The sequence below is a fragment of the Oryctolagus cuniculus genome, chromosome 11, assembly GCF_051225735.1.
Source record: "Oryctolagus cuniculus isolate XC-2025 breed Fujian yellow rabbit chromosome 11, ASM5122573v1, whole genome shotgun sequence".
In the NCBI taxonomy this organism is placed as follows: domain Eukaryota; kingdom Metazoa; phylum Chordata; class Mammalia; order Lagomorpha; family Leporidae; genus Oryctolagus; species Oryctolagus cuniculus.
Genome location: NC_142877.1, coordinates 61,669,267 through 61,683,357, shown reverse-complemented (window position 1 = coordinate 61,683,357; position 14,091 = coordinate 61,669,267).

Sequence of the window (14,091 nt, the reverse complement as noted above, 5' to 3'; positions counted from 1 at the left end):
ATAATTATTATGCTTCACCAAGTGTCATCAAGCATTTAAATAAAGGAGGTCATTTTTGCATAAAGAATAAACTTCCACTCATTTATTTTCATTCTCTTAAGTATTAAAAATGTGCCTCTTCACAAGGAAAGGAAAAGGAGAATTAATAGATACTGCACTTAATCCTATGGTAGTTCCTTTCACATGCATGGCTTCTCAATGACCATGCTTTCTATTCTAATTCCAAAGGCTATGGGGAGAGAAAACTGATAATGACATTGGTCTCTGTGGGCTACATTCACACATTTCCATTCTGGTGCTAATGTAAAGGCATTTTGCCCTAGACAGATTTAATTTTGTCTAATTTTACCACTATTTTATGGCTTCTGTTGACTCTAGTGACAGGGAATGTTTTTGGTAGACCTGTGATGAAGTACATACATATAAATGAATATTTAAAGATAGCTTCTACATATTAGATGTTCTTCTGAACAGTAACATAGATAAGCTCCATGGCAATAGGAAAATAGTTGCTGTATAATGGAGACACTGAGAATCACAAGCTTTTAGATCTGTTAGGGGAAAATGGGGAGCAAGGAGAGATATTTATTCCTTAAGCTATTTGCTTCCTTGGGCATAGAGCTCATTAGTGTTACACTCTCCATTCTCTTCCTCAGCCCTTCCAAGGAAGGGGGAAAGACCTACATCACTGCTAAACTTGTAGAGAATATATAGACCATTTACAGCTTAATTCTGCCCTTCTTCCTTCTGGAAACTGGGAGAAAGCTCTTGTGACCACCCTACCAGCCACAGGAGGAAGCCTGCCAATCTTGACATAGCTGTGACCATGTGAAGAATTCTGTACATCTGAACAGTGAAGGAAGCTCACTTGTTCAGATATAAACTATGCACTCTAACTTTGCACTTACCAAAAATGAAGTTGGCCATTTAAATTACATCTTTATTCCTTTGTGTTATTTCAAAATTTGTTCAAAACTTGGGTATGACAGGTGTGCTGTGAATTGTTCTCCCTTTCCCAAGTATTTTCAACATTTCATGCATGCATCAAGAACTCTGAGAAAATGGAAGAGTGAAATGAAAGACCGATGTGCATGTGGAGAGGCTTTGGATGAAACCAACATGTATGATGTTAGACTTGTACTTTAGCTATTTGGACTAGGGATGTTGAACTTATATCTTGCTATTCGCTTTATTTTTTAAATTTCTTAAGATGTACATGAGGCCAGCTTTTCAGTGCTGTGACATAAGGAAGAAATGTCAAGCCTTCAAGAACATTATCATTATTATTTTTTACAGGCAGAGTGGACAGTGTGAGAGAGAGACAGAGAGAAAGGTCTTCCTTTTTCCATTGGTTCACCTCCCAATGGCCACCGCAGCCGGCACACCGCACTGATCCGAAGCCAGGAGCCAGGTGCTTCTCCTGGTCTTCCATGCGGGTGCAGGGCCCAAGCACTTGGGCCATCCTCCACTGCACTCCCTGGCCACAGCAGAGAGCTGGCCTGGAAGAGGGGCAACCGGGACAGAATCCGGCACCCCGACTGGGACTAGAACCCGGGGTGCCGGCACCACAGGCGGAAGATTAGCCTATTGAGCCGCGGTGCCGGCCAGAACATTATGTTTTGATTTTTGTGAATGAAAAGAAGTTATGTCACTTTACCCACAGGTTAATGATTGTCTTAAAAGACTAGGGCTTTTTTTTTTTTTTTTTTTTTTTTTTTTTTTACAGGCAGAGTTAGACAGTGAGAGAGAGAGACAGAGAGAAAGGTCTTCCTTTTTCCATTGGTTCACCCCCCAAGTGGCTGCTATGGCCAGTGCGTTGGGGCTGGTGCGCTGCGCCGATCCAAAGCCAGGAGCCAGGTGCTTCTCCTGGTCTCCCAAGTGGGTGCAGGGCCCAAGGACCTGGACCATCCTCCACTGCCTTCCTGGGCCACAGCAGAGAGCTGGACTGGAAGAGGAGCAACCGGGACAGAATCTGGTGCCCCAACTGGGACTAGAACCCAGGGTCCCGGCACCACAGGCAGGCGATTAGCCTAGTGAACTGCGGCGCCAGCCAAAAGACTAGGGCTTAAGCAATGCCTGTTGGCCTCAGTAAAGACCCTAAGCTTCTGTCTAATCTCTGACAGCCTGGGACAGCTAGCAACAGAGCCCTCAGCACGTTATAGGTGGCCCCAGTTCAACATAAAATGCAGGCATAACCTTTCCAAAGCAAATGTCGCCAAGATAAGATTTACTACTGGTATCTCAGGCCTACAGGCATTGTTGGAGAGAAGACTATTTGATGCTTCTGAGTGAAAGGGAATGGAGTTCTTCAAACATTACATTACATTAAAGACAAGATCCTGGCTTTAAGTTTTTAGTATCTGGTCTGGGTAGGCTTCCAAAAGTATCCTTTTCTTTTTTCTTACTTTTTTATGCTTTGAATACTCTTCAGAGTCCAGAAAGGACAACACATTGAAATTAGAATTAGCATTTGGAGATATGTTCACAAACTTATTTGGTTCTACATAAGCGAATTAGAATTAGAATTAGAATACAATTACAATTACAATTAGAATGCAGAACATTCTTAGGAAACAATTTGGGAGAGGGTATATAACTTTAAATAAAAGTCCAGGGGAAGGGCTGGCACTGTGGCTCAGCAGGTTAACGCCCTGGCCTGAAGTGCCACCTGCATCCCATATGTGCACAGGTTTGAGACCTGGTTGCTCCACTTCCGATCCAGCTCTCTGCTATGGCCTAGGAAAGCAGTGGAAGATGGCCCAAGTCCTTGGGCCCCTGCTCCTGGCTCAGAAGAAGCTCTTGGCTCCTGGCATCCGATCAGTACCACTCCAGCAGTTGCAGCCAATTGCAGAGTAAATCATGGAAGACCTCTCTCTCTCCTCTCACTCTCTTCTCTCTCTGTTTCTCCTCTCTCTGTGTAACTCTGACTTTCAAATAAATAAATAAACCTTTAAAAAAAAAGACAAGGGGAAGAAAGTTGGCCTACTGGTTAAGACACCAGTTAAGATATCTATATGCCAATAGTCATGGGTTCTATATCTGGTTCCACTTCTTCTGATATGGTGTCTCTCTAGTAGCCATCCACTTGTGATAACTGGATTGGCTTCTGCTGGAATTTGGGCAGTGAACCAGCAAATGGAGGGTTTTTCTGTTTGTCTCTGTTGCTCTCCTCTTTTTTTTTAAATTTTTAACTTTTATTTAATAAATATAAATTTCCAAAGTACAACTTTTGGATTATAGTGGCTATTTCCCCCCATAACCTCCCTCCCACCTGCAACCATCCCATCTCCAATTCTCTCTCCCATCCCATTCTTCAAGATTCATTTTCAATTATCTTTATATACAGAAGACCAATTTAGTATATATTAAGTAAAGATTTCAACAGTTTGTACCCACACAGAAACACAAAGCATAAAGTACTGTTTGAGTACTAGTTATATCATTAATCCACATAGTACAACACATTAAGGACAGAGATTCTACATGGGGAGTAAGTGCACAGTGACTCCTGCTGTTTTTTTATTATTATTATTATTATTATTTTAAAAAGGCAGAGTTAGACAGTGAGAGAGAGAGACAGAAAGGTCTTCCTTTTTCCTTTGGTTCACCCCCAATGGCTGCTGCAGCCAGCGCACTGTGGCCGGCGCACCGCACTGATCTGAAGCCAGGAGCCAGGTGCTTCTCCTGGTCTCCCAAGTGGGTGCAGGGCCCAAGCACTTGGGCCATCTTCCACTGCCCTCCTGGGCCACAGCAGAGAGCTGGACTGGAAGAGGAGCAACCAGGACAGAATCTGGCGCCCCCATCGGGACTAGAACCGAGAGTGCAGGTGGAGGATTAGCATATTGAGCCACAGCGCCAGCCATCCTGTTGTAGATTTAACAATTGACACTCTTATTTATGGCATCAGTGATCACCCAAGGCTCTTATCAGGAGCAGCCAAGGCTATGGAAGCCTCTTGAGTTTGCCAACTCCAGTCTTATTTAACAAGGCTATAGTCAAAGTGGAAGTTCTCTCCTCCCTTCAGAGAAAGGTACCTCCTTCTTTGATGGCCCATTCTTTCCACTGGGATCTCACTTGCATAGATCTTTCATTTAGGTCTCTTTTTTTATTTTTTTTCCAGAGTATCTTGGCTTTCCGTGCCTGAAATACTCTCATGGGGTTGTTATCTGGATCTGAATGTCTTAAGGGCTTATTCTGAGGCCAGAGTGCTGTCCGATTGACCTGTCCCAAACTGTACATCTCCTCTGTCTCTTATTCCCACTCTTATATGTAACAGGGATCACTTTTCAGTTAAATTTAAACACCTAAGAGTAATTGTGTATTAATTAAAGAGTTCATCCAATGGTATTAAGTAGAACACAAAAAATACTAAAAGGGATAAAATATTAAGTTGTTCAACAGTCAGGACAAGGGCTGATCAAACAACAATGAGGTTTCACCTCACCCCAATTAGAATGGTTTACACACAGAAATCTACCAACAACAGATGCTGGTGAGGATGTGGGGAAAAAGGGACACTAACCCACTGTTGGTGGGAATGCAAACTGGTAGAGCCACTATGGAAGTCAGTTTGGAGATTGCTCAGAAACCTGAATATAACCCTACCATACAACCCAGCCATCCCAGTCCTTGGAATTTACCAAAAGGAAATTAAATTGGCAAATAAAAGAGCTGTCTGCACCTCAGTGTTTATTGCAGCTCAATTCACAATAGCTAAGACCTGGAATCAACCTAAATGCCTATCAACAGAAGACTGAATAAAGAAATTATGGGACATGTACTCTATAGAATACTATGCAGCAGTAAAAAACAATGAAATCTGGTCATTTGCAACAAAATGGAGGAATCTGGAAAACATCATGCTGAGTGAGTTAAGCCAGTCCCAAAGGGCAAATATATGTTTTCCCTGATCAGTGACAACTAACTGAGCACTAAAAAAGAAACCTGCTGAAGTGAAATGGACACTATGAGAAACAATGACTTGATCAGCTCTCCTCTTAAAATAATAATAGCAAAGTACTAAGAAGGCATAGCAATAATATCAATGGCCAAGGAATGAATGAATGCCTGCTCCAAAAAGAATGATAGCAGAAGATGGCCACTTCAGTACTGAAAGACATAGAAACCCAGAGGTTTTGGCTACTAATTGACTACAAATTGATAACTAATTGTTATCTATGAACTATGTTTGAGAGTATTAATAATGAAATTTCTTGGGGCTGGGGTTGTGGCATAGCATATAAAGCTGCTGGCTGCAATGCCAGCATCCCATATGGGCACCAGTTCGAGTCACATGCTCTACTTCTGATCCAGCTCCCTGCTAATGGCCTGGGAAAGTGTGGAAGATTATACATATGTTAGGCCCCTGCCACCCACGTGGAGACCCAGTTGAAGCTCCTGGCTCAGTGCTAGTCATTGAAGCCACTTATGTAGTGAACCAGCAAATGAAATATCTTTCTATGTATGTATCTCCCTTTCTCTCCCTCTTTCTCTATAACTCTTTCAAATAAATATGGATATTTAAAAACTAAAATAATGCAAATTTCTTAATGTTTGGAAATAGAGAAATGACTGTCACTGGGAAAGAAAAAAAAATCCATAGGCTGCCTACTCAGTGTCAGCAGTGTCCAAATTTGCCTTGTGCTATAAGATTATGGATTGCAGATACTTGGTATGGACTGACCAAGATCCTTTCCCCCTTGTACAAAGAGTACTTGGTTTGTACTATGGTCCTTTGTGATTTGATGTCTAGCAACATAATTTTGCATGAAATGATTACAGGTACCAGAGATGGCCTTGTTTTCTAATTTTGGTGAGTACAGAGCCAATGTTGTAATCATTTCTTATTTCTTATTAATCCTTTGGATTCTTTAAAGTGAGTGCTTTAGAGACTTGGCTATAAAATTCTAAAGCACAAAATGAAGCAACTACACCTACTCCTGTGAGATACATCTCAGAAGGCAGCTACTGCAAGAAGACCAACCCTATGCAGGTTTCCTGTATCACTGTGGCTGAATTTGAGCTGAATAATATAGTTGGGAGGATATTTTGGAGTCTTAATTACAACCTATAAAATTTAAACTTCAAACACTGAATTCCATAGGGGAAAATAACTTGGTATCAGACTTTAATTCTTTTGGACTTTAATATAGTTTGACTTTAACTTGAAAGAAGATTTAATCTTTGAACTTTAGTTTTGCTCTGGGACTTCTGTAAAAACAAGAGCCTTCCTATTCAAGTTTGGGGTATTTCTATGAAGTTGACTCTTACTATTAGAGAAAGTTTATACTTTCTTTTTTTGTTGTTGTCATTAAATTTCCTTGAAGAACTTCTGACATGCTGGTGGAAAATATGACTGGACATAGTTTGGATATGGAAAGAGAAAAGAGAATGAATTTTCAACTTTGGTTGGAAATTGGTCTTAATGTTGGATTACTTAATGTAATCTGTGTACCCATTTCAGGGTGTTTTAGAGGACAATGCCAGTGGTATCAGGAAAACCAAAAAAGGCAGGTGAAGAGAATCTGGAGAAGAACCTCATGAAGCAAATGATCTGCCCATGAATCTGAAACCTAGCTTGCTCATCTGTCATACTTAAATATTAAATCCATTTCCCTGCATGGGTAACAAATAGTCAAGGCAATTCAAGACATTACTAGATACGATATGCTTTAGACCTATGGACAGATAGGTTTGTGAAATTATCACTGCAAAAAGACAGAGACAAATTAATCCAGTTCCGAGCAAAGTGACTTCCTGCAAGCCTCCACATAGTGGATGAAAGCAGCCACACTGTGGGAATACTGATTACAGTGTTGGGGGGTCACCCCCGCCATGTCCATTCCTTTCCTGGAAGCTCACCTGACAAAGTAAAGATCCTTTCTTATTGGGAGGAGTGAGTGAAGGGCACGAAGAGCACAAGAGGCCAGAGTGTAATATTAATGGAAATTCTTCCACATATTAAAAGGATAGTGAAGATTTAATATAACCCTCAGTCTTATGCAGACACCATGTATACATATTAAATGGAGGAAGTTTCTTTTTAAGACTCTATGCAAATGTTTTTAACATTAGTACTAGAAGATTCAGACATAATTATACTGTGAGAATCCTCTTGCTATCCCTTGGGTCAGTTAGAACTTTACAATCACACTGAATAAATGGAAATATAATGTCAGTGTGAATTTCCTTTGAATTGTATTTTTTTCATAGAACTGAAAGATTGATGTACGTATTAATTTGTGTTTAATATAATTACTAGTAGTGAGTGAGATGTTAGCCTAATTATTGACATAATAAGTGAGTTTTTTGTTTGGTTGTTTTTTGATATAGTGAAAATGCTCTGACCACCCCTGCTGGCAAATACTATTTCTAGGAAAAATAGGTGATGAACTTAGTGCTTTTTTATTTTTAAACAAATAATTCAAGAAAATGGAATAGAGCAAAACTGTACAGAATGGAATGGAATGGAATGGAATGGAGACAGGACGAGAGGATTGGAGATGAATTGGATTGGATTGTGTTGGGTCAGGTTGGACTGGGTTGAGCTGCACTAGATTGGACTAGACTGTTCTAGATTGGATTTGAATGCAAGGAGACTGTATCACAGATGGCCTATGCAAAGAGGTAAGAAAAAGGAAGGTACAAGATTATATAACTTGGCTAAGATTATTCCCTTTATTAGTGGAAGACCTGAAAAAGTATTCTGCATTTACTGAACTCAGCAATACACTCTTCCCACTGTTCTGCCTCTGGTAACTCGCTCAGTTCTGAAGCACTATTTTCATTTGTTTGTTAGCTTTATTTGTTTCTATGACTAGATTTTCACCTTAACTTACTTTTATAATGGGATAGAAATCACTGGAGGAAAGAGAAATGCAAGCTTCAATAGTACTTTCTCCCCTCCATGTAGGAAATAGTAATATGCATAGCCCAGTTCAGATGCTCTGGTTCACCAACTGAGGACACCACAGTGTTAGCATCCACCAATTCAAATGCATTTTTTAAACTTTGCATGAGGAAAAAAGTTCAAACTTGTGCAAAAGGAGGATGATATAAAAACTCCTACATGCCCATCACTGTTTCCACATTTGCCATCACATGGTCAAGTGCATTTTATTTGTACCCTTGCCATAATTTACTTTGTAACAAATTTTAGATATTACAGCATTTCAGTGTATACCTCTAAAATATAAGGAATTTTTTGTTGTTAAATTTTTGAAGATTTTATTTATTTTTTTGAGAGGTAGAGTTACAGACAGAGGGAGGGAGAGACAGAGAAAAAGGTCTTCTATCTGTTGATTCACCCCCCACATGGCCACACAATGGCAGGAGCCAGGTGGATCTGAAGCTAAGAGCCAGGAGCTTCTTCTGGATCCCCCATGTGGGTGCAGCAGCCCAAGCAGTTGGGTCATCTTTCACTGTTTTCCCACATCATACCATAGAGCTAGATCAGAAGAGGAGCAGTTAGGACATGAACCTGCACCCATACGGGATGCCGGCACCACAGGCAGAGGCTTAGCCTACTATGCACAGTGCTGGCCACCAAAATATAAAGACTTTAAAAAACGAACCACAATCACAATATCATTATCACACTGAGAATATTAACAACTGCTTTAAGTTATCAAATACACTGACTCAAACATTTCTACAATTTGTTTAGTTAAATCAGAATCAAAATAACCTGCTGCTATTGGATATATCTCTTCTAATGTGCTGTGTTTCTTCTCTTTCATCCCTTAAAATACATGTGTTTAAGTCATTAGGTCATTTGTCTGTAGCTTTTTTTATAGCCTGGAATTTAATTGTATACCATGATTAATATGTTTTTTTGCACCCTCTATGTCCTGTAAAATGGAAGATCTATAGATGATCAGATTCTGGTCTGATTTTCCTTTTTTTGCAAGAATGCTTCATGGGTGATAGTGCATACTTCCATAAGGAGACACCTAAAATTGTGTTGTCTGTTTTTTTTAATATAATGTCAGAATCATTGATGATTGCTGCCTGGATATATTATTGATGATGTTCTAATTCTATAATGTTTTGCATTTACTAGCTGAAATACTTAGAAATGAAAAATTCTTTCCATCAATTATTTGTATACTCTGAGATGCATGTTGTACAGAAAAAGCAGAACAAATTTTTGATGCTTTCCTATTGTGTTGCAGTAATCTATGTCTAATGTATCTACCTTAAACACCACCAGTTGTTTTATTCTTATATCTCACAGCTCTTGGAGTGGCTGTACTCAGTAGTTCTCATGCAATTTGTAGTCAGACAGTAACTTGGGATGGACATCCCAAAGACACACCCTCGCTACCGTGTATAGTGACTTTCAGGTTGGCTGACCATCTTGAACACCTGCATGTGTCCACCCTATCTGGCCTGCACCTTCTCTATCATCCTGGTTGATTTCTAAGAGTGGCAGATATAATACATTTTATCATTTAGACTTGGAAAACACGGGCATAGACGCTTGATGGGAGGGAACAAAGACCTCACAACTTGACGGGAGAAAGGTCCACTCATATTGTAAGAAGACCACAGGAGGTGATAGATCTTGTTTCTGTCATCTTGGAAAATACAGTTTGCTACATTTGTCATGTTGTGCTCTAGCTCCCACAAAAATTGATACAATTCTTTTATTCTTATGGCATGACTGGAGTCATTCTCTAAGAGGTCTGGTTCTTTCTAGGATCAAGCACAATAGCAGCGCCCTCTGGTCTTTCAGATTCGCCTTCAGAACTTCAGAGTTCTCACTAAACTCTGGTCTTGAGTCTCCTTTGCCTTTTCCCATGCCCAAGCCTTACGTCCCAGAAATTCCAATATAATTGTATACATGTTTTATTCCACATACGTATCAAAGAATCTAAGAATAAATAACAAGGAAATTAACAGAAACCATTTTTATACCCAAACTTCTTACACTTGAATTTTCCTTTTCTAAGTATGTCTTTCTCATAATGGATATATAATCAAACAAGGTGTTAGTTATTTTCACTTAATCTTTTCTATCTGATTATCTCACCACCTTAAGGCATTTAGGTTCATATGCTTTCTTTTCTTAGGGCTTCAATTGTAAAGTTCTAATTTAATTAGCAATGTAAAATATTTACTTATTATTATCTACAGAAGAAGGTACATTTCGGGCAGTCTAATTTTGATTTCTTTTCTTTCTACCACCTCATCTTTTTCCCCATCAGTAACTTTTCTTTTGATAAGTATTTGTTTATGTTTTTAGTACCAACAAATACATATAATTGATTTGATTGGATTTATTTGGGGGAGAGAGAGAGAGAGAGAGAAATTTTCCGTCTGTTGGTTTACTCCCCAAATGCCCACACAGCCTGTATGTCATAAACTTTCTGCACTCTGCAATCTGATAAATTGACTTTTGTTTCTTAGCCTGCCCTGTGTTTGGAGGGGTTATATTTAAATATGAAATACAAAATGAGGGACAATCTTAACGGAGGGGAATTCAACATCCTCTATTTAGTAAAGAAAGGCAAATACTTTTCTCCCTCTTCCTATGACTATTCAGCAGCAGGTATTTTGTTGTGTTTCATTGCAAGTTGTCTACATAAATATGTGTTTGTGGTGTCCTGCACTTAACAGAGTCGACAAAGAACTTGTTTCTAGGATGCTTTAGACTGGAATTTATCCTAATATACACACCTTGTCAGACAACTCCCTGTTTGAGATATTACTTAGTGGAATGAGGTTGACCTTGGGCTGGTGGCTAAATCAGCTGATTGTCATGCAGCCTCAAGGGGTGTGACCTCCTTCTGCTCAGTGCCCTTCTGAGTCAGTGTGCTGCATTCTACGGAGGAACCTAACAACCTGTGCCAGCCAGCTTCATAGCCTTGTCCTGACAAGTTAATTTGCACCCATTTTACTACTTAACCTTCCCACAACCCCAATCTGTGCTAGGGTTGATGATCAGGACTCTGGTGACCCCCCTGGTGATGCAGCTTCTCTATGTAGTTCGTCTTCCATTTTTAATGAATGGAGAGAGAGGGACGAACCAGAAGGGGCAGATAAACATTTTCATTGTGGGTAGGTTTAGTTATTTATCCACTCATGCACCTTTTCTACAGTGGTGGTATTGAATCTTAATTTGAACTATAGTTTTCTACTTACAAGAAACCTAAAAGTTTAAAAAAATAAAAGATTTTCCCTCCTATTCTTACCTTAGCTTTTGGTTCAGCACTGATTACTCCCTCTTTCTTCACCTTTCTGCTTCCACTTAAACAAGACTCTCTTTTACATTTTATTTCTTAGCTAGCGGATAATAAACTGAATGAGGACAAGCTAAATCATGTCTTTCCTTAACTGCTTAAAACAGTAGAGGGTATTTTGGGGGGACACGAGCTATTTCAGACTACTCTAAATGAAATAAGCCAGTCCCAAAGGGACAAATATCATATGTTCTCCCTGATCGGTGACAACTGACCAAGTACCAAAAAGGAAACCTGTGGAAGTGAAATGGACACTATGAGAAACAGTGACTTGGACTTCCTTTAAACACAATTTTAGGGCATTATAATGAGAAACAGGAATTGTGGATGGAAAATGCAGTAGCAAGGTTTGTAATTCACCTGTGATTCTTACTGAATCCTGAACATAGAACTGAATGCTTGTTCTGGGCTAGTATTCCCATTATATCCCATGACATGTAAGGTTTTATTTCAAGGAATAAAAAAGATTTTTATATTAAATGTTACAAGAGTTGCCTGATGCCTTATAAGTCATCATACTTGTATCACATTTGCATGATACCAATGCTAAATGCAACCAGATTTAAGCCAAAGTCCCTCAAATCTCCTTTTATAGAAGTTTATTGGCATGAAAAAGTTTGTTGGCATAGCTAAAGTCAGGCATACTTGCTTTGTTTTGAAACATTTCCCTCCATAGCATTTCATGGCCAATCATCACTTCACTAACTACTTCTATGAAATATTACCTACTATGTCATTTTATTAAAAAGGCACTAACATACGTGCCTTTGAGGACAATGTTCTATACAGACATGGATTTTACTGTTCACTTTTCCAGGATTTGAAAAATATAATCATGGCCTGATTCAGAGAAATAAGCTTTATATAGTTAGATAAAAGTCATGAAGAACATCAGCCAAATGTTTGTTGTATGCCATCTCTGTGCTACTAGAGTTAGGGAGAGTGTTTTTTCAAAAACTCCTGATCATACATTCAGATGAGGGATAATGTATCAGTTACATAGGATAGTTAGTGTGTAAATGATTTATTTCCCCTGATATCTAAAAACACTTGTGAATTATAACTCATTTAGGAATAAACTACATATTTTTACTTCCTTTCCACTCTCTCCTTCACTCTGGTAAACATACATGCTTATGCAGGCAAAATGTCATCATTGAAGCTAGCAGCAAAGGCCTTGAAATAAATTGCAAGCTAAGAATTCTACACTATAAAGAAGGTGAGAGAAGCGAAAGAAAAGGAAAACATTCACTTTGGTCCTGAGGAAATAGAAAATTTGCACAAAGATAGAAAATAATAAAAAGTAGGAACACTTTAACTCTTGAACTGGGGTGATAGCAGCCCATCATATTGAGGATTTGTCCAACACACACTTAAGAAAACACTACAAATCTACCCATCTCCCATAGCAGATGTGACAAGTGAGGGACTCACAGCAGCAGCATTCGCGGAAAGTCCTTCTCCAAACACTGACATTCTCAACTTGACATCGCCACCAAGGGAATAGCAGCAAAGCATGGAAAAATTCTCTTAGGAAATCTAGTTCTAAAAAATCTTTATCTTTTTCCTGTCTACATCTTGGCATCCTCCCAGAAACTTAAAATGATTTATATGTTAAATTTTTAAGATTTTTTTTAAAGGTGAAAATAAAAATTCTATGATAACTTGTAGAAATTAACTAAATATTTGTAGAGAAATTATACTAAGGCGGAATTTAGTCTCTGTGTATTTTATCAAATCACTGTGTGTGCAGAGACAACCAAGTGACATGATTCTTGTATATTTTCCCACTTGCTAATGTGATGGCCACCTCCGTTTTATTTTATGTGTGACAATATTTGCAATTGCATCCCTCCATACAATACATCCTCTCCATTTTCCCCACCAAGGCATATTCACACTCATATATGTCCCCTCACTCGATTACACTGAAACTTTGTTGATGATCCTAGTGTCTTACTGATAGATTTCTTGTCTTTCACTTACATTTGTTCTGATTATGTATGTACACATTTATAAAAATATGAAGTCACTCTTACATACTCATAGGTTTTTTGGGGGGGTTGGTTTGTGAGACTAATGAAATGTTGATGCAAATATCACAGCAATATTTTTCCTGTGAATGGAAAGCATAAAACAATGCAGAAGACATAACACCTCAAGAGGAGATGAGGTATCTGGAATAAGACATCTTGGAGAGCTTTCCCCCTCTGCTGAAGGTATAAAAATAAAAGTGATTTACTGAAAATGCTTTGACTCAAACATGTATATTCAAATGTACAGATTCCTCTGATAAATATTCATGTGATTTAATTTAATATTATTTCAATGCTTTTTAAATGGCCTCTTATAACTCAAGTTAATGAAGTTCCCAGCCATGAATTCATTTCATCTAATCATGAATAATAATAACTCACATTTTTGAACATTCCAATGTGTTCTGCAAAGTGCTAATTTCTTCATGTGCATTATCTCAATGAGTTTTATTCACCTGCCTTTTATTCTTTCTCTGTATCCCTCTTCCTGCTAAAATCATAATTTATATTTGTTCTCCAGGAGAAAGATTGCTCTCTGGACGGGTCAGAACAAATATGGCAGATTTGCAGCTTATGGAAAAGATTAAATCACTTAATTCCCAACATTATTTAAAGCCTCATATAAATCAGAGTATTGAAATAACAGAAGCCAGGGAATGGGTAGGAAAAGCAGCAATGACTAAAACAAGTCAAAATGATCATCTTAATCGCAAAAGCCATTATTTAACTTACGTTCAAGCCACCTTATCTTATTATTTTATCTTTCAAATACTTGACCTATAGCATAAGTCTGTTTTTATAGTGTTGATTTT